Here is a 22,017-nt window from a genome sequence, read left to right on the forward strand (position 1 = left end):
TCTTTGCAAGACTCGTGCTAATACGTGTAAGAAGAGATGCCAACTTAAGAAATTTGAAAGTTTTACTTTGAATTCTACTATCATAGACGAACAAACTCGTTTCTTCTGTTCTGACCATTCAATTTTTAATGTTTTCCACAAAAGAAAAAGGTTGAAAGTCATGCAGATTGGTGCATATAAATACACACGTATCTAACCTCCACATAACACATCCTTCATAATTAAGCTAGCTACCTTTGTTTAATATCTATAAGTACAAGATTAATAGATCACCATGAGGTTTCTTAATTGTTTATTCGCAGTTATAACAGTTGTATTTCTCATGAGTATGGACCCGCATGTGGTTAGTGCAGGCAGAATGTTGCATGATGAGAAAGAAAACTTGAAGACGATAACGACCGTGAACAAAAACATCGTGTTGATGGATTCGAAGCAGAGGGGCGATCCTCCTACCCCTGGATCTAATCCGACGACCCCTAGGTCTGCTGATCTTGCCGATACAACCATCAACCAAAGGAACTTTGCAGGCCACACTACTACTACTCCACCTCCTCCACACGATGCATACCCTAATAAGATACATCAAATTATGTGATATAATATTTTTATTGTGCAGAATAAGTAAAGGGGAAAAAACCTATATAATGTGATATAATATAGTGTTTACTCTGCATAATAAGTAGAGGGGAAAAACCCTAGTTGTCTTTGTATTGCTTGCAGCACACTCTACTTGAATAAGAAAATAGACGAATTCTCTTACAAATATCTTATTTTATTCTTTATGCAGTATGAGACTGGAGACGAATAGAATGTAATAAGATGTTTTATTCAAGCACTATAAGATGATACAAAGAACAAGTTAAAATGTTTCATTTGAAAGTCAAACATAAGCATTATAGCAACAAAAACGTCATCAAAAGAAGTGCTGCCCAAACACTATCACAGGGCAAAACAAAGAAATATACAAAAAAAAAAAGAAAAAAAAGAAAAAAAAAAAGACACACATAAAGGCGTTTACAACCATATCTCCTAATATCCTAATATTGAAATCTTCTAATCAATCGTAGAAATGTCAAGTTAGACTTGGAACACTAATGCAGTGTGCCTCGGTAAATAACCATCGCATCATAAAACATGTAACGCTTTGCTGACCTCTCATCTGCATCCCACATTGAAATCCGATGGAGTCCATCACAACCATTTAACCTCCCCGCGTCAGCCATAGGCAAATAAAAAGATTCTCAATACTCATTTAAAAGTTTGTTGTGATAAGGAAACTGTTTGTGCAAATATAGAATGCAGTAACAACATTCCCGTGATTGATCTAGGTGGAGCCGAAGGCGGTGGTCATACCTGTATAAATGAGCAGATACTCAAAGCTAGTCAAGAATTTGGTTTTTTTTTCTTTTTCAGGTAACTTATCGACTATAGAGACTTCAAATTCTTTTCTTCATTTTTTTAATGTCTGAAGAAAGTTGAGATTCCTCTATAAATCAATTGGTAATATAGAGAGTAACCCACCTCTTATAAGTTCATACAAGATCTCTCATCCCATCAATGTGAAATTCTTTCTCAACATGCCCGCTTACGTGTGACGACTTTCAAGCCAATCATGTGGACACCACAAACGGGGTTATGTGGAGCATGTATGGCCGTTAGACTTCACATGTGAGACAACCTGCTCTTATATCATAAAGAAAGTTGGGGTTCCACCATAAAACCAATTGGCAATATGAGAAGTACTTCAACATCTTATTAGCCTATGCAAGGTTCTTTCCCCCATCAATATGAAATTCTTTCTGAACAATGTCGAGCATCGCCTTGCCGGCCTTGGATCACAATCAAGGTATTGTTTATGTCTTCTATTTAATTACAAGATTGTCTGCATTATGTGAGCCTTTATTAAGCCAATTGAGACACATAAAGAATTATCTTTATTCCAGATTGATATAAAAAAATTTGGAATATATGGATGGTTGACTTTAAATCATAGGCAAGTTTGAAAGCAATTTCTCAACTTTATATGTGCACTAGTTTTTGACACGCCCCGATCCCGATGTCCCACGGCCATCGGGATGGTTACGTGCTGGTCAACATCCGAGGGTGACGAAAGCCATTTATTGAATGCAAATGCTGAGAACAAGAAATAAATAAGACTTATAAATTTAAATATAATGAATTAACATGCAATTGAGGAACGTGTTTAGAGAATACAACTAATTCGAGACATTAGAAAATAAATAATATAAAATTGAATGAGCAAAGGAGTGGGTCCTACACCGAGAGAACTCGAAGATGCCGATGTAGAAGTGCCTTGACGCTAGGATTATACACCTCGATTCTAAGTCCTAAGGGGACGCAAAACAAACATGAGTGGACCAAGTTGATATATATATATATATATATATAATAAAATAGTTATCAACATACTAACCCCTAAAGTTTGATGAAAACTAATAGCATAATAAGTTGTAGGTTTTTCGAAAACCCTAGCATGCCATAAAATCTTTCCTGAAACATAACTCGTATATAATGTGCTAACTAGTGGTGTTAGTATCACCCGAAGGCATATAGAACTCTTCCTTCAGAAACTTCCTTCATAAGTATCAATCGTCCGTAGGCTCCTACAACACTCAACCCAAAGGTCAATATAAGTATCAATCGCTCGTAGGCTCCTACAACACCGAACTCGAAAGTCAATATAAGTATCAATTGCCTGAAGGCTCCTACAACACCCAACCCGAAGGTCAATATAAGTGACCACTAGATAAGCACAAAACCACTTAAAAGTAATATTTCCAAACATAGGTACATATATCTCAAAATCAACTTCATAGTATAAAGTCATCCATCATCTATACTATAAAGAAGTGTGTAAAAGCATGTTCATAAGCAGTATAAAGTCATCCATCATCTATACTACAAAGAACATGAGTTTGATAAAATATGGTAATTCAAAATATTCTAAGTAAGCATACTATCTCATAAAATGTTTCATAAAACGTAGTCATTAAATCATGTTTTTCACGTATGCATTTCTACTATTAAAACATGCACTTTAGAAGGGGTCCACTCACAAATACTCTGCTGTCGAAGAGCCGTACAAAATAGGAATGACGAAATCGCCGCTAATATTCGCACCTAAACACATAAAGTGTCCAATTAATAAAACTCTATTCAAATGATTGAATTTGGAAAAGAAGATGTCAAAGGGTCCAGGACATCAAAATTAGCCTAGGAGGGGTCTTGGACGAAAACCTTTAAAAAGTAAAAAAGTCAATGTTGACCGTTGACCGGTCAAAGTCAAAGTCAACACTGACTGTTGATCGAATCAAAGTCAACGAATTCGGGTTGGTTAATGGATCGGGTCAAATGGGGTTTGAGATTGGTTCGGGTTCCTAGGCTTAGGCTTGGGTTCTAAGGCCCAAGGGCCTGGGCTTGAAAGCCCGGCCTAAGGATCTAGTGGGTTGTGTTCCAACGGGCTAGATGCAAAGGCCGGAAGGCCTAAGCCTACACGGCCTAAGGCCTAGGTTCGAAAAGGTTTAGGGTTTCCAATTAGGCTGGGCATCGAAAGGGTTTTGGGTTAATAAAATATATAAAAATAAAAGGGTTTGGGTTGGGTTTAAACGGGCCTAAGCCCGAGTTCCAAATGGCCCATATGCCTAAGAGGTAGGGGTTTGGGTTTGGGTTGCCCTAAGGCTTGGGCTCAAATGCAACGGCCCGAAGGCCTAATTTCGACATAGATGACTTCGGAGCTTCCTCGATTCCGGTCGACAGCAAAACGTCAATCTACCCTTCGATCTAATTACGATCATGAAGCTATAAGAAAGGGGAAGAGGTTTTGTACCTGAGATCCAACGGAGAATGGACGGGGTGGCCGGAATCTCATTCGAAAAGCACAAGGTTCGCCAAAGAGATTTGGGTGCCTCTGGGTGTCCCGAAGCTTGCAGAGATAAGGGGGAGTGAAAGAATGAGTCTAGGAGGCGATGGTGGTATTGCGCCATCGTCGGGGTGGCTCAGGTGTGACGGTGGTGTCGATCGGGAAAGGGGAGTGCGAGAAAGAGAGAGAGAGAGAGAGGGTGAGTGAGAGGGATAGAGAGTTGAGAGAGTGGGAGATTCAAGAGAGAGATCGAGGAAAAAGAGAGAGAGTAAGTGGGTTAGTGGGCTGCCACGTGGCAGTCAATGAGAGGAGGAAATTTTGGATAAAGGATCTGGATAAGGCAAATAAGTGGGGGACTAAATTGAAAACTTCAAATACTTTTAGAGGAAATGTAAAATTATAAACTAAATTTGCGGAGGGGTTTTACAATTTTCCCCTTCAATCATTGTGAGGCTCAAGGTTCCAAAAGACACTAGGTGCTAGTCAGGAGGCAGGCTGGGGCCTAGCGCCTAGGTGGCTAGGTGGAGTCCAGGCGGGTGCCTAGGCGGACTAGGTGGATTTAAATAAATCCACTATATTTTGTGTAAATAAGTGTCTGTTTATACTTAAAATATATATAATTTCATCATAAACTATAAAATAGAATGATATATGTATTATGAAGTATTGGAACATAATGAAAACATGGGAAACAAGCATATAGTGTGTGCTCATTTAAGTATTCAACAAGTTTCTTACAATTTATTGAAAAAAATTAAATGCAAATTGAAAGTTATATGTCTAAGTGGGTCGCAAACTAGGCAGGTGCCTAGGCGGGTTTGGGTGGGCTAGGCGGTCTAGTCGGGCGCTTCAGGTGGTCTAGGTATCTTCCTTAATTTTCAAACGCTTAGATATTAATCGGACGAGGGGGTGACCAACCGCCTAGCACCTAGGTGGGGCCTAGGCAGCGCTAGGCGGGAATTTTTAGAACAGTGGTGATGCTAGATACACATTGAGGGACTGGAGAAGTTTATTTCAAGCTGGTACAATGGTCAAACCTTGCTTGAGAGTTACATATTCCCACCGAATGCAAGCCCTGGGAATCTTACTACCGCTCTTTCGTGAGACAACATTCCAGCGATTGATCTGGATGGAGTAGAAGGCAGTGATCAAACCTATATAATCCAGAAAATACTCAAGGCTAGCCAGGAATTTGGGTTTTTTAGGTAACTTTTTGAGATTTCAAATACTCTTCCTTGATCATCGAGTAACCACTGCTTTAGATTTTCAATTACTATGTTATGCGTCATCCAATTAATGTTATTTACAAAGCAGGTTGTCAACCATGGCATATCAGAAAGTTTGTTGAATGACACAATGGGTGTGTTCAAGGAGTTCTTTGACTTGCCTGCAGAAGACAAGGCAAACCTCTACTCTGAAGACTCGAAAAAAAGTTGCAGGCTCTCAACCAACAGTGGATATTTTGATTTGGAAGATGTTCATTTGTGGCGTGATTACCTATGACACCCTTGCCATCCTCTAGAGGAATGTATGCAGCAGTGGCCTCAACAGCCTAGTAGATATAGGTAACAAAGATATATAGATTCATGTTCTGAAAACTCCTCCTTTTTTTGTTGCAATATGTGACATATGTATTTTCATATCTACAAATACTAATTATTGAAGATACGGATTCCAGAGATCTTGTTGGGACATGTTCTGCACAAGTGAGAAAAGTAGCTATGAAAGTTTTGGAGCTAATAAGTGAAGGACTTGGGCTCGGAATTGCATATTTTAGGGATGAACTTTGCCATAATGTGACACTCTCAGTTAATCATTACCCGCCTTGCATATTTTAGGTGTACCTAAACATTGTGATCCAAACCTCATAATTATTTTACTTTAAGAAGATCATGTAAATGGACTTCAAGTTTTCAAAGACAGGGAATGGATCAGTGTGGAGCCTATTTCACAAGCACTGGTGGTTAACATTGGCCATCAGCTACAGGTACATCAGTAGATTCAGTATGTACCCTTCTTTACGGGGAAGATTATATATAGGTTTCAAAGCTGTCAATATAATGTTTGTTGATATAGTTGATATTAATGGTACTTTAATAGATAGCTGTCAATATCATGTCGATATGAGGGCCTGCGTATATTTCCCCAAATATGTAGTCACCCTTCTTAATTACCATATGAAAACCCTTTTCTTTTTTATTGACATGAGATGTAGATTATCAGTAATGGGAAGCTGAAAAGTGCTGAACATCGGGCAGTGACGAGTTCAAGCCATTCCGGGACATCTGCTGCATTTTTCATCGCGCATTCAGACGATTGCATTGTAGAACCTGCTGGAGCTCTTATTAGTGCAAGCAACCCATAACTCTATAAACCCTTTCAATACAAAGAGTTCTTTATCAACTATGTTATGAAGCAGGGTAAAACCGAAGTTTTACTAGAAACGTTTAAGCTCCAAGCTTAGTTGATCATGCAAGAATTTTAGTTTTGTATTGTTTTCATTTGAATAACTTGCTTTCCCTTTGCTCTATGTGCGAGGCAAAACTAGAATAATTGGTTCAAATTTATTTCGGCGTTGGTTCATAAATATTGTAAAATAATTGCCAATGCAGTACTTTTTATTGGAAAGTTTGATCACAATAATTCTAATTGGGGAGTTTTCTGGGATTGCAGGCAGAGAAAAAGGCTAGCATCTGCTGTATATGTGTTGAAAATCTTATTTAACTCTGTATCATGTATAGATATATGAAATCGATTACATAAAATAACAAGTAAATTTTTATTCATAACTGTCTGCTCCTTGTAATTACCATAACAGAAAAATTATGTCTTAAAAAGTAACATAATAATAGGATAACCAAACAAAGAAAATACAACAAATTAAACTCTCAACTCCTAATTACGCTTAACTCGAACTCCATCCTTTCTCTTGGTAGCCTAATATTCCTTCTTTTCTCAATTTACTTCTTCATTGAATCTTTTATTCAAATCACGCTTTGGAGCTTTCTTAGGATCAGCTTCACTATTACGAGGTTGGTACTTTTTCGGTGCTGGTGGGCATGGGACATCTTCCGGTCGCATTTATCTACTTCCTTTAGTTGTTGGGTTGTTGCACTTACTTCAGACATCTTAATCACTGAAATAAGTTAAAGCGCACACTACTTTGCAACGAACAAACACAAGGCCAATGGAATAAGCCTAAAGCCAAGTACTCTAGGAAATTATACGTTGATGTGTTGAGAATACTAAGCCCTAGATTTATACTGTTTGTCATAGGCTTGTTTCCTTTCCCGAAAACAAATGAAATCCTAAATAGGTTAAGCACATTTAAAGCTTTTCAAACCATAAAAGGAAGATAGCTTCATCCTAGAAAGAAAGGGAGCCCACCTCCCTTAAGGGAAAGTTAAGTCGGATAACGCGGGGGTACAACAAAAGCAAAACCCAATAATAAAACCACAATGTTAAAGGAAAATAGAAACGAAAAATAAATTTGGTTTATAATTTTTTTGTGTCCCTTAAAAGAGGATACAACTTCTCTACCCTCCCACTTCCCATACACTCTCATCCCCTCCTATTTTGTGCAGTCACGGTTAAGCCACATCAACATTTTATATTGATTTTTTTATAGAGATAATAAGACAAAAAGCAATAGTAATATAAAATATTGACGTGACTTAACTGTGACCGCACAAATATGAGGGGATGAGAGTGTATGGAAAGTGGGATGGCAAAGAAGCCAGGTCCCTTTAAAGAATACAATGTTTACAAACATATATTGTATAAGTTGCATCGTATCACATACAAAAAATATGTAAAAAAAAAAATACATTATCAAATAAAGATTTTTTTTGTCATTTGTATTATATTCTGTCAAACTCATATATAGCTTACACAACTTATTAAGCTAAAACAAAAAACCAACGGTTAGGTCTTTCCTTAATTATTCATTAGTAAGAATATAAAATTAATTGCATATTATTTGCAAAAAAAAAAAAGAATCTTTGGTTGATGGTTAAAATTTGATATGTGGATCGATGTGGCCCTCTTCGCAGGATAAACACGTTGCCATCATTTTTCATGTGAGTAATGTACTCGTCATCTGGCCATTACATGCAAGAATCCCGCCTTTGTAGAGTCTTATTAATTTGTTACAACTTCAAGGGTTGGTCGGATCTGAACCACCGGGTGGGGCAGAACCCTTCTGCAGTACTTGCTTGATAATCAAATTCATAGGGAAGTTGTATTTGACAGTAGTACCCCTATCCCTAATTTGTAGAACATCCTCCTTCATCATCATGAGTTTCTCTTTACCCTGCAAAACTCTACAGGCCTCGAGTGAGTGCGTGTTCACAAGAAACACCACTACCATGGCCACCAAAAGCATATTCAAAAACTTCATGTTGTTCCTTGTTTGGCAATAATAATTTTTCTTTTTTCTTTCTTTCTCTGTATGCAATGCAAACAAGGAGATGGAGAACGAATGAATGAATTATAGAGGACTATAGAGCTCTCTATATATATGGACCAACTTCTATTATGAGTTGAATTTTCCAATAATATTTTATGAAGCTATTCTTTGTTTTCACTATTGAGTCAAAAGGTCAGATATTGAATGAGTCATACAATTACGAGAAGAAACTGGGTTGCACAAAAAAATAAATAAAGAAATATATATATATATATATATATATATATGTAAAATCACCTCAGAAAATTCCATATCATTTCGATCGTTATTATACGTTGTATATAGTTATTATGAGTCATACAATTACGAGAAGAAACTGGGTTGCACAAAAAAAAAAAATATATATATATATATATATATATGTAAAATCACCTCAGAAAATTCCATATCATTTCGATCGTTATTATGCATTGTATTTAACTATATATATATGCATGGAAATATCTCGCAATATTATATGGAATAAGGTAATAGTAATTAAATTAACCGAGTGATAAAGTTGAGAATTGATCAATTCATTTGCTTGCTTCGCAAACTGAGAACTTAATTAGAAGTAAGGCTTGACGGGGAAGCATTAACTACGACCTTGAAAGTTTGAACGTTTGTAGTATTGGATGTGTGCTAACCTTTCATACGACATGGATTACTCTGAAAAAAAAAATTTGAATTTCATGGTATACGACTGAAAGTCCCATTTGACTGGAACATATCATGCATGCATGATGTGTAGAATGATTCTTTCTTAATTAGGTTAAATACTCCCTCTTTTTATGAACGCTATTCTTTAATTACTACTTTATATCTTCATTTATGTATAAGGATTTAGGAGGTCTCTCATATAAACATATTAAGCTTAGGATGCAGTAGTAAGCAATTTTTTAGTGTAATTAACGGTCACACATGACACGTGTATAATTAACAGAGTGGACATCATAGTTGATATATCATACATTAGGGAATAATATTTATAAATAAATACACGCATGTTAACACAAGTGAACTAATAACAAGACAAAACAATGTGACAGCCACAACGTAAAATCTCCAAGAACTGCAACTAACAGCCAATACCAATTAAGTTTTTAATATTTGGATGATCCACAGGCACATGGTTTGGTTTTGATATCTTTGTACCCGAAATGTGATACTGCAGCGCAGTCTTAAAAAAAAAAAAAGTTCTTTAGTTGCAAAACTTCTGCATGCATGTTATAACCATAAACCCTAAACCATGTATTATTGGACCCTGTTATATACCCTATATAATTGAGCAAATACTCAAGGTTTGTGAGGAATTTTTTTGTTTTTTTTTTTTTTCAGGTTACATTATAGACTTTCAACTTTCAATTACTATGTTTTGTGTCATCTCTAGTTAACTAATACTATATACATGTAATCTAATATCCTAGTGGACAGAGTGTTGACTATTCAACCACGTGTCTCAATCGATTTAGAAATTTTTTCCTCCCTTAAATTATTGTAGTAGTTTCAAACTCTCCCTTAACTTTTTCTAAAAAAAGTTAACTAATATTACATGAAGCAGAGTAAACAAACCCTGGAATATCAAAAAAATTTGTTCAAGGAGTTCTTTCAGTTGTCTACATGCAAAAGAACACAATTACCAAATTGGTCTCTACAAATTAGATATTGGTAAGTAAGAGGCGCCAGGCAGTTCCATGCCATGGTACCAAACATTACCATCACAAATAATTGAATTCCAACATATATAATATGCAAAAATAATTTTAATCAACTCTAGAGTTTCTCTTACATGTATAGATATGTCAAACCCATCATATAAAACAGAAAGTAAATCTTTATTCAAAACTATTATCAATTCCTCTTACTTGCATACCCGTAATAAGCAACCAAAAAGAAATATTATTTCATAAAAGTAACATAACGAATATGCCGGAGACGTCGCCAGTGCTATGGGCTTTGGCTATGAAACTCCTAAGTTATAAATAACCTTGACTTGAAACACCATCCTTCTCTTGATAGCCCTAATATTATTTCTTAATTCAATTTGCGTACTTCATTGAAATTTTTATTCAAATCACGTTTTGGGGCTTTCTTAGGATCAACTCCATTATTGGGAGGTCGGTACTTTTTTGGCGCTGGCGGGCATGGCACATCTTCCGGTCGCATTAATCTGCTTTCTTTAGTTGTTGGGCTTGTTGAACCTACTTAAGACATCTCGATCACTAAAATCGACTAAAGTGTACACTACTTTGCAACAAACAATCGTAAGGCCAATTGAAGATGGCTACATACTCAAGGAAAATTAAAGAGGGGTACGTTGAGAACTTGAGAATAGTATAAGCCCAATATTTATACTAGTTTTGTTGCAGGCTTATTTTCTTTCCAAGCAAAGGAAGTCCTAAATAGGCTAATCCTACAAAGAAAGGGAGAAAAAGGAAAAAAAAAAAAGCTTTTCAAACCTTAATAGGAATATAGCTTTAGAGAGAAGGGGAGTAAACAAACAGTAAGATATGTAATATGAGTGTAAACATCGAAATTTCGGTAAATAAATGTTGACCGATAAATCAAAGTTTCAAAGCTCATGTATTATATAAATTTTACACGTAGCGTGTGTCTAAACAAAAAATCAAAATAAGTTGGAAAAAGTCATTAAACAGGACACGTGTCAACACCTGGCAGAAACGACTTATTTCATCTGGAATATTATATTCAAAATTAGGCCTTGGAAATTTCTATAAATAGAAGGCTAATTCATTCATTTAGGAGAACCAATTCATATTACACCTTGAAGCTCTGAAGCTCTGAAACTCCGAAACTCTCAAGCATCCAGGCTCCCGAAGAATCAAGAAAGCCTTCTTCATTCTTCGTTCATCGTTCTTCCAAGATCAAGCCCCAACGGCCCTTTGGATCAACAATCATCCACCAATTTAAGATCAAGCCCCGACGGCCCTTGAAGAAAGTGTTCTTCGTTCTTCGTTCATCGTTCTTCCAAGATCAAGCCCCGACGGCCTTTGGATCAACCATCCACCAATTCAAGATCAAGCCCCAAAGGCCCTTGAAGAACTTCCACCAATTCAAGATCAAGCCCCGACGGCCCTTGAAGAAAGCACCATCGTTCATCATCCGTTCATCCAAGATCAAGCCCCAACGGCCATTTGGATCAACAACGTCGACAAATCCACACACATCTAACCGTTCTTCAAGATTAAGCCCAAAAGCCCTTGAAGATCCGTTCATCACTGTTATTCAAGATCAAGCCTTAACGGCCCTTGAAGAAACATTCATCCTCAAGATCAAGCCCCAACGGCTCCTTAAAGATCCGCTCAAATCCACCTTCAAAGATCAAGCCCACGACCCCTTGAAGAAACTTCCAACAGTTCATCTAAGATCAAGCCTCAACAGCCCTTGGATCAACGAAACATCCACAAACCAACACCTTACGGAGATCGAATCAGAGGATCAAAGATAGAGAGATTGTAACCCAAAATCATCAAAAATACAAAATATTTGTTTGTGCACGTTGTTCTTGTCTCTTTCGTTTCAGGAATTTTTCGTGTTCACAAATTGGCACGCCCAGTGGGCCAATCTTTCCCTCTCATCTCTTTCCCCGTTCAAAAAATTTAAGCACACTTCCAAAAGTAATGGCATCAAGGAAGGCTCAAACTGTTCCCGCAACCGGCGCAAAGAACAAGAACGTCCTCGTCGCAAGTGGTGTCACTTTAGGCATCACGACTCGAAGCAAGGCAAGAGCTACTTCTGCCGCCTCTTTCACCTCTGCATCAACTCTGCCAAGGGAACAAGAGCACCCAAGGCACGAGCCTTTAATCACCTTAGCCTCACCAAGGGCACCAAGGGGTGAAAGTCCAAGGAAATACTCCGAATCCATGCTCTCCGATGCCGATTCGAGCGGCAGTTCAGCCATGCAAGTCATGACCATTGGAGAAACTTCAATCGATGAGCAGCTGGCTCAAATGAATGAAGCAATCGCAAGGCTAACCCGAACTGTGGAAGAAAAAGACTTGCAAATCGCTGCACTCGTCAACCGATTGGAGCCACAGGACGGCGAGAACCCTAACCCAGAAGATGAGCCTACGGTGGAGAGAATCGATGCGAAGCCGGAGCCAGACCAAGCAGCGGCACTCATGGGATCTCTTTCTATCCAGCAGCTGCAAGAGATGATCACCAACACCATCAAGGCACAGTACGAAGGGAGCTCAAATACCTCCAGGTTGTACTCAAAGCCTTATTCAAAGAAGATTGATGCCCTAAAGATGCCGAGGGGATATCAACCACCAAAGTTCATGCAGTTTGATGGAAAAGGAAACCCAAAGCAGCACGTTGCACATTTTGTCGAAACTTGCAACAACGCGGGGACGGAGGGAGACTACCTCGCCAAGCAGTTTGTGCGCTCGCTGAAAGGAAACGCCTTTGAGTGGTACACAGACCTAGAGCCTGAGTCCATCAACAGCTGGGAACAGTTGGAAAGGGAATTCCTCAACCACTTCTACAGCACCCGCCGCACTGTGAGCATGCTAGAGCTAACGAGCACAAAGCAGTGGAAGGACGAGCCAGTCATTGACTACATCAACAGATGGCGCACTCTAAGCCTCGACTGTAAAGACAGGCTCTCAAAAACTTCTTCAATCGAGATGTGTATCCAAGGCATGCAATGGGGTTTGCAATACATCATTCAAGGCATCAAACCACGGACCTTCGAAGAGCTTGCCACCCACGCCCATGACATGGAGTTAAGCATCGCCCATCATGGGAAGAATGAACCGTTCGCCAACTACAAGAACGACAAAGTTCTTGAGACAAAGGTGGAGAAGGCTACGTGGAAATCCACCAAGGAAGCAATGACAGTCAACTCAGCAGAAGGAATTTGAGATGAGGAACTCGAGAAGATGCCACATCTGCCTGAGGAACAGATAAAGGAAATGAAAATGATACCTTGAAGCATGTGGAGACAAGTGCAACAAAGCACGTGCTGATTCATCCACTATTTCTTTAAAATCAAAAGTATCTCATATCATCATGGTTGTAATCACTCTGGGTAGTGGACTCATTTTGACCCTCAAATTCTTGGGTCGACTCGCTAGGCGTTATGGGCTGCACATGCCGATTCACCACCCTTGAATCAAATCCTTAAAGATCAAGTCACCAACTGGAAGAAAAGCCCATCAATCTTGAAGATCATACCGTTGACCAAACTGCTCAGGTGTGAATTAGAAATATTGAACAAAGCAACAAGTCGTCACCTTCACCTCGTGCCTGCTTGCCATGTGTTCGAGTCAACCTTCAAGAATCAAGCCTCAACGGCCCTTGAAGAAGTTTCCGGCCAAATTCAAGATCAAGCCTCGACGGCCCTTGAAGAAATCACAAGTCCGATTCAAGATCAATTGTCTACCACTCTTGAATCAAAAACCTAGTTCAAGAATAAGCTGTGGAAAATCAACAATTTGAGGAATCCAGAAAATCCTCCAACCCAGTTCAAGATCAAAGCTGTGGAAAGTCAACAAGTGCAACAACATACGTGCCGATTCATCCACTACCAAAGCCAAGGATCATCTACCACATGAAACTCCTTATGGTCCAATTTCAACCTTCACAAGATCAAGCCTCGACGGCCCTTGAAGAAATCTCAAGCCCAATTCAAGATCAAGCCTCGATGGCCCTTGGATCGACATCTACATTAAGGGACTTCAAAACGCATCTCCTACACGCGACAAGCACATGTATACAATGCGTCTTGAAGTGGGGGCATTTGTAGACATCGAAATTTCGGTAAATAAATGTTGACCGATAAATCAAAGTTTCAAAGCTCATGTATTACATAAATTTTACACGTAGCGTGTGTCTAAACAAAAAATCAAAATAAGTTGGAAAAAGTCATCAAACAGGACATGTGTCAACACCTGGCAGAAACGACTTATTTCATCTGGAATATTATATTCAAAATTAGGCCTTGGAAATTTCTATAAATAGAAGGCTAATTCATTCATTTAGGAGAACCAATTCATATTACACCTTGAAGCTCTGAAGCTCTGAAACTCCGAAACTCTCAAGCATCCAGGTTCCCGAAGAATCAAGAAAGTGTTCTTCGTTCTTCGTTCATCAAGCCCCGACGACCCTTTGGATCAAGAATCATCCACCAATTCAAGATCAAGCCCCGACGGCCCTTGAAGAAAGTGTTCTTCGTTCTTCATTCATCATTCTTCCAAGATCAAGCCCCGACGGCCCTTGGATCAACCATCCACCAATTCAAGATCAAGCCCCAAAGGCCCTTGAAGAACTTCCACCAATTCAAGATCAAGCCCCGACGGCCCTTGAAGAAAGCACCATCGTTCATCATCCGTTCATCCAAGATCAAGCCCCAACGGCCCTTTGGATCAACAACGTCGACAAATCCACACACATCCAACCGTTCTTCAAGATTAAGCCCAAAAGCCCTTGAAGATCCGTTCATCACCGTTATTCAAGATCAAGCCTTAACGGCCCTTGAAGAAACATTCATCCTCAAGATCAAGCCCCAACGGCTCCTTGAAGATCCGCTCAAATCCACCATCAAAGATCAAGCCCACGGCCCCTTGAAGAAACTTCCAACAGTTCATCTAAGATCAAGCCTCAACGGCCCTTGGATCAACGAAACATCCACAAACCAACACCTTACGGAGATCGAATCAGATGATCAAAGATAGAGAGATTGTAACCCAAAATCATCAAAAATACAAAATATTTGTTTGTGCACGTTGTTCTTGTCTCTTTCGTTTCAGGAATTTTCCGTGTTCACAATGAGTATATAGATTTAGAAGCCGTTTTATCCTTACTCTTTTGATGTTGCATTCCCTTTCTATGCCACTACTTTATTCTCTTTTTCTTCCCTTCTCCGTTCGGGGCTAAAGAGTGAACATGAAGAAATACTCAAAAGTTATTGATCAATTATATTCCATTGACGCTTTTCCACACAAGGGAGGAAATTGGCATTGAACATGTGGCTGTTAATCAGTGAAAGACTTCTTAATTGAAAATATGATCAGTTTTTTGTTAACATGGATGTAGTACGTAATGGGAAAAAATATAGCATGTTTTCAAGATTTCCCAAGTTTGCCTATATGATCATAATAAATGATTTTAATTTATAGATGATTCATATATATAAGATTTTTGTAAGTTGTTAGGGGTAGGCAGATTTGGATAGGTTTCACACCTCAATTGGTAACCATACTAATTATATTATATAATGAATAACTTTTGTTTTGTTTTAAATTAAACCATGGGCGAAACCAAGCTAAACCAATTCATTGTCTTGTGGTTTGGTTCAGCCGGTTTAAAATATGAAACGGATGTTCGATTGTGATTTTTAGAGGACCAAAACTATGGTTGAAGTTCGATTTTGAGAGCGTTTGCATTGTTGATGAGCAATACCGAATCAAACTGCCCATTACAATTTGAATCAGTCAGTTTGACGTCCACTCCTATGTACATGACGAAAAATATAAATAAACCAGAAAAGAATAATGAAAGAAAGAATTTCCTCTTTATTACCTTGTATTATACATATTCCATCAAATGTAGTCACGTACATTGAAAAAACTAATTTAACAGTATTGTTTTACAGCTTACGCAACTTTTCCAAGGGAAAAAACAGCACCATGTACTTAATTATCACTACAAGATGATTAAATAATGAATTAAATGTTGTAGAATATAAATCTAAATAACGATCAAGGTTTGGTTGGATTTGGACCACCGGGTGGAGCAGGACCCCTCTGCAGTATTTGCCTGATAATTCTATCCTCCATAGGGAAGTGCTTATGCAAAACATCCTTCTCCATCTTCATCAACTTATCTTTCCCATGATACAACACTCTGCAGGCCTCATTCGACTGCACGTTCACAAGAAAAACCACCACCATGGCCACCAAAAGCATATTAAAAAACTTCATGTTGTTCCTTGTTTGGCAAACAATAATTTGCTTTCCCTATACAAGCTGTATGTACTAATGCAAACGAAAGATGGAAATTGGAATTAGTGAAATGAAATGAATAATAAGTCGGGGATATTTATAGGGCTAGCTAGCTCTTCTTATATATATATATATATATCACCTGGACTGATATTATATGACGTGAATCTTTCAATAATATTTATCTAACTATATTTCTATGTTTTGACTACTGACGGTCGTGTCAAATCGTTACAAATTGAATAGGTCATAACAGAATATACATATAAATTCACGTTGGAAAATGTTATTTCATGTCGTTATTATATATTTTCTAAAATCTCTTTAGGTGGAATGAGACTTACTTTATATGACAGATAGAAACATTTTTCTTTGTTTGTAATATATAATCAAATTGGATTCGTTATTGATCTCACAATATTATATATGGATCATTGTAAACCGAGTGAGAAAATTTGGAATTGATCAATTCATTTGCTTGCTCCGCAAACTGATGGGAACTAAAAAATATGGTGGGGAAGCGTTTACAAGGACCTTGAATGTTTGTAGTATTGGGTGTGTGCTAACCTTTTACACGACATGAAGTCATGCATATATACTCAGACAGAAAAGTTGATTATATCGTTGATCACTGAAGTACCATTTGAACTTGAATTAATATATCATGTATGATATGAAGAATGAGTAAATTTGTTTCTATTAAGATTATTTATTTGGTTTAATAAACTTTAGAATAATACTTGCATTTTTATGAGAATGCACATATCCTACTTTTTGCAAATAATGTATTTTTATCATATAAATCTTATAATCAAAACTGTTCAATTTCTTAACTTTCACATGAAAATCCCTACAAAAACATCGTTTATGCATCCAAATATACGAAACAAAAATGACGACGTGAGTACCAAGTAACATATTCATTATGAAATGTTAATTTATTTGATATATTAATGAATGACTAAACAACCTTCAAAGGGATGGAGCATTAAAACGATGCAAAACAACATAAATTAGTTTAAACTCAAGCTAACTCAATGGGCGGCGAAGGAGCATATGAATTGTATTCAATTACCGCACGCCAAGTTTGATTTATATTTCGACGCTCCAAAGGCCACAAGCATATGAAAGAAAACGTTCATTATTGCGTGAGTCACGTAATTGCTTATGTATTAATTACACATATCATGTTTAATTATAAATGATATATCTTCACTATTAAGTTTATATATATTCACTATTCAAAAATGAGTTTCCAATTTAAAAGGGTTGGCGTTGGCTTCAAATTGTGAACAACATTGCTTATAAGGATTTTGGCAAACTGGATGTATCTGTCGTGTTTCGTGTTGTTTTCGTGTAACATCTGTTATTTTAATGGATCATGTTGTGTCACACATGTTATCTTAATGGGTCCTTAACAGGTCGGGTCACTTTACCCAATAGGTAAAATGATCCGACATGTTATGACCCATTAAGAAAAATATTTTTTTTCTTAAATTTGCACATACCACTTTGCCACATAAATATTACTTCAAAACATAAAAACACATTTGTCATTAAGTACTACATCTACACTCCAAAATAAGAGCCTAATAAAAGAGCACCAACATTAATAGTCTACTACAAAATATCAAATGTGCAAGGATATGCAAAATGAAGGAGTTTTTCTTTTTAAGATTGTGAAGCCTTTCTCAGAAGTTAAAATCTTACCAATGAAACTCAAAGCTTGCATATTATTCTTTTTACAAAATCCTTCAATTTTCATTGATCATCATGGAGAAATTGTATTGGAACTTTGGCTTAATCTATTGCTTCAAGAGTTATATTGATGATGTTTTCAGTAAGGTTTTTTACATCAGAACTCTCTTTCTCATAAACCAAGTATAGAAAAACCAAACATTATAAATCATTTAAATTATGAGAAGTTTACCAAAATAATTATGAAAATAAATAAAGCAATAGTATTATACCATATAAAAATATATTACCTCATTTCCAAACTTTCTAAATTTAATTTAATATAATATATATATATGATTATTATAGTATTTTTAAGGGTATAAAATTATAAAATTAATATTTTGCTTATCGTGTATCGGGTTACTCGCGTATATATCCGGACCAACCTGTTATCTTAACATGTACTTATCAGATTACTCGATAACGATCCGATTTGTTATCATGTCGACCCAATAACCTGCTAATTTCGTATCATTTCATGTCAGGTTAACATGTCGTGTTAGAAATTATTAGGCCTAGTTTTATTGCACGGCAGGAGTCATTTTCTCAGTGCGACGGTTACATCCTTAAGTGCTGTTACCTATACATCATGTCAAGTGATGGTTGAGACGTCTCACTTCAAAATTGACCTCAAAATGTGCTTTCTAAACCAGGTTATACATGGTATAATACGAATCTTTGCAAACACTGTCAGAGGTGTTTGTAGAGCAAGTAATATATTTTTTCAATTCTCCAGTTTAACGAGGCCCACTATTAGCACATTTCATTTGTAAGAATTATCTATCATTTAATAAATATCGTACTTGAATTTCAAAACAAAATGGTAATTGCTTTCAAACTCACCGTTAAATTAAAAGGTAAATAAACTCAGCTAATTAATACACAGAAAGAAATTAGTAAATAAAGAATTTCCTCTGTACTTCGTATTATTCAGTCAACTTCATATATTGTGAAGCTAATTAATACATTTTTTTTTTACATTCTTACACAACTTATGTAAGAAAAAAAAAACCTAGAATTCAGGCATATTCACGTACTTATTCCCTGCTAAGACATAAAGAAAATATATAAAATGTTTAATCTGAGTTAAAAAAAAAATTAATTCTGCTAGTGCTTTGGTTGATGGTTGCACTTCGATGGAGTCTTTGGAATTGGTACTACTTCAAGGTGTGGTCGGATTAGAACCTGTGGGCGGGGCGGTGCCTCTAAGTATTTGCCTGATTAAAGGGAAGAAAGGACGATCCATATGATGCAAAACATCTTTCTTCATCTGATGCATAAAATTTTCTTCTCCATGCAATACTCTGCAGGCCTCGTACGTTTGCACATTCATAAGAATAACCACTAAAAACACTGCCACCAAACACATTTTTAGAAACTTCATTTTGTTGGGCAAACAAAGACTAGTTTGCTTCTTTTGTCTGTGGAAGAAGGAAGGAAGGAATGAATGAAGATAATAAAGATAAATGTTTTGTTGGGAAAACAAAGATTTTGCTTCTTTTTTCTGTCTTTGTGAAAAAATAGAAATGATTGAAGGAATGGATGAACTGAATGGATGAATAGGGGGATATGGGGCCTTTTTTATGCATGAGTTAGGACCAACTCTCATATGACTTGGATTTTTCAATATAAATCTGTTTGTTTCGTTGTTTTGACTATTGACGATTTATATGCTAAAGACTTGGAATTGAATGGGTCGTCATACCCGCAAGGGTTTTGGTTTTAGGTTTTCACTATATATATTGTGGACCTTATATAATAGATCAAAGGTAATTAGTTAAAATAACGGAGTTTCAAAATTTTAGGACTTAAATAAGATTCTTCTTAAATTTTAACATATTAAGGTTCTCTACCCATCCACAATTTTTGCTCCAATCATATTAATACATAAAAAAAATTCAAAATTCAAAATCTTATTATAAAGAAAAAGTCAATATCAATACAAAAACAATATTTTAAAAAAAAAAGCCTCATAGGTACGAAAATATCAATATGTAAGAATAGTTACAAAAGTATTCGTGCGTAAGTATTATCAATACGAAAATATCGGTGCATAAGTTTTAGTACGAATGTATCAGTACATAACTATAGTATCTAAACATCTATAAGTATTTAATGTGCATATACTTATATATAGAGAATTACGCACAATAAAGAATAGATGATAATATATGACTTTTCTCTTAATATGGGAACTTAATAATAATTATCAGTGATAAATAGCATTTTTATTGTTTATGGCAATCACTATATAACCTACACACAAAAAACTCAATAATTATCACAAACTAATTAGTATCCGAAAATTACAATTAAATGTAAACAAACTAGACTCAATTTTTAATCTTACACAAGGTTTTATTCTAAAAGTGATCTTTTTCAAGGATTGAAATTTTCTGTTCATGTAAAGAAATATTTTACTCTCTTAAGTTGAGCTATAAATTTGTTTACTTATTCTAGTATATTTTGTAATCAAGTAGCTCTTGTCGAGTTTTACTTGCTATTTTCTTGCATTGCAATTTGGAAGTGAGATTGGAGCTTGGCATGCAGGTAAAGGCGTGTGCAATGCCTTTGAAGTTTGAACGTTGACTGTTTTGAAGTCTTAGTTGTAGCAATTGTATTGGTGTGTGCTAACCTTTTACGCGACACGGATGCATTGACACACGCAAATTGAATCATATTGCGATGACTCAAGTGTTATTTGACTTGAAATGTTTCCAAGCATGTTAATTAATTAACACGTGTCTAACATAGAGCTTAGTATTGAATAAGAATAAGTCATGATGTCTAGAACGGGTGTCTTTTTTTCTAAAAAATTATTGTTTGTGATATTTAAACTCATAATCTCCTCCCGCAAAATGGAAATTTGGTGCCACTAACCCAAACAATAATGAGCAAACGAAGTGCATTAAAATATTATTGTAAGGAAAATTAAGAGAAGGTGATGTACTTAGTGATAAGTGACACATGGCAGTATTTCAATGGTAGCTAACATGTCAGAATTATACGGTTGGAGATGGGTGTAATTGGTTGTGGTTAGTTAGAATCTGGAGGTTTTGGTTTGTTAGATAGATAAGGAAGGGTAGTTTCGTAAGTAAAGGTGTAGGATGGTTATAAAAGCATTGTAAACACTATACATACATTCATTCAATACAATAAGAGTTTTTCTCTCTATTTCTCAAACACTTTTCTTCTTTTCTTCTTTCGAATCCTTTTCTTCTTTTTCATAGCTATGAATAGCTGGAGATACATATGTTATCATGGTATCAAGAGCCGTCGATCTGCTGTGGGTATGAGAAGCTGAAGGTTTTGCAACTTTGGATCTGAGTACATGTCAATCTCAGGTGATATGTTTCATTTGGTGAATTTCTGGTTGAAGTTTTAGGGCACAAAGCCATTCTTTTTTTGCATCTTGATGAAGTTTTAAGGCACGAAGCCATTCCTTTTTGCATCTTGTTGAAGTTTTAGGGCACGAAGCCATTTTCTTGTTGAATTGATGAATTGTTGAGGCACGAAGCCATTTTCTTGTTGGATTGTTAGGGTGCAAAGTCATTTTTCTTGCTGAAGGTACGAATCTTGTTGAATTTGTTTTGAGGCACGAAGCTATTTCAATTGTTCTTGAGTACGAAGTCATTCTCTGGTGTTCTGCAATTCTTAGGTTTTAATTGGTGTTATCTTTGTGCAATACTTTGATCTGTGAACCATGACTGTTCCTGGTGTGAAAATTGAGGGAGTTTTGGGGATGTTGACGATTAAATTGAATGATCGAAATTTTTCTAAATGGGCTTTTCAGTTCAAATCAGTTTTGAAAGGGTATAAGTTGTTTGATCACTTTGATGGGTCTGCTGTGTGTCCTTCAAAATATGTTGTTCATCCGGAAAATAGGGTTACTACAACAATTACTGAAGCTTTCTTGGAGTGGGAATCTGTTGATATGGCATTGTTAAGTTTACTTCTTGCTACCTTGTCTGATGAAGCAATTG

The 22,017-nt window shown here is 36.6% G+C and overlaps 1 pseudogene; it reads left to right on the top strand.

Moving 5' to 3' along the window:
- Positions 1-3,986: 3,986 nt before the first annotated feature.
- Positions 3,987-6,344, top strand: LOC126584453 (flavanone 3-dioxygenase 2-like; annotated as a pseudogene).
- The last annotated feature ends 15,673 nt before the right edge of the window (positions 6,345-22,017 follow it).

Source organism: Malus sylvestris, chromosome 10, assembly GCF_916048215.2.
Source record: "Malus sylvestris chromosome 10, drMalSylv7.2, whole genome shotgun sequence".
NCBI lineage: Eukaryota > Viridiplantae > Streptophyta > Magnoliopsida > Rosales > Rosaceae > Malus > Malus sylvestris.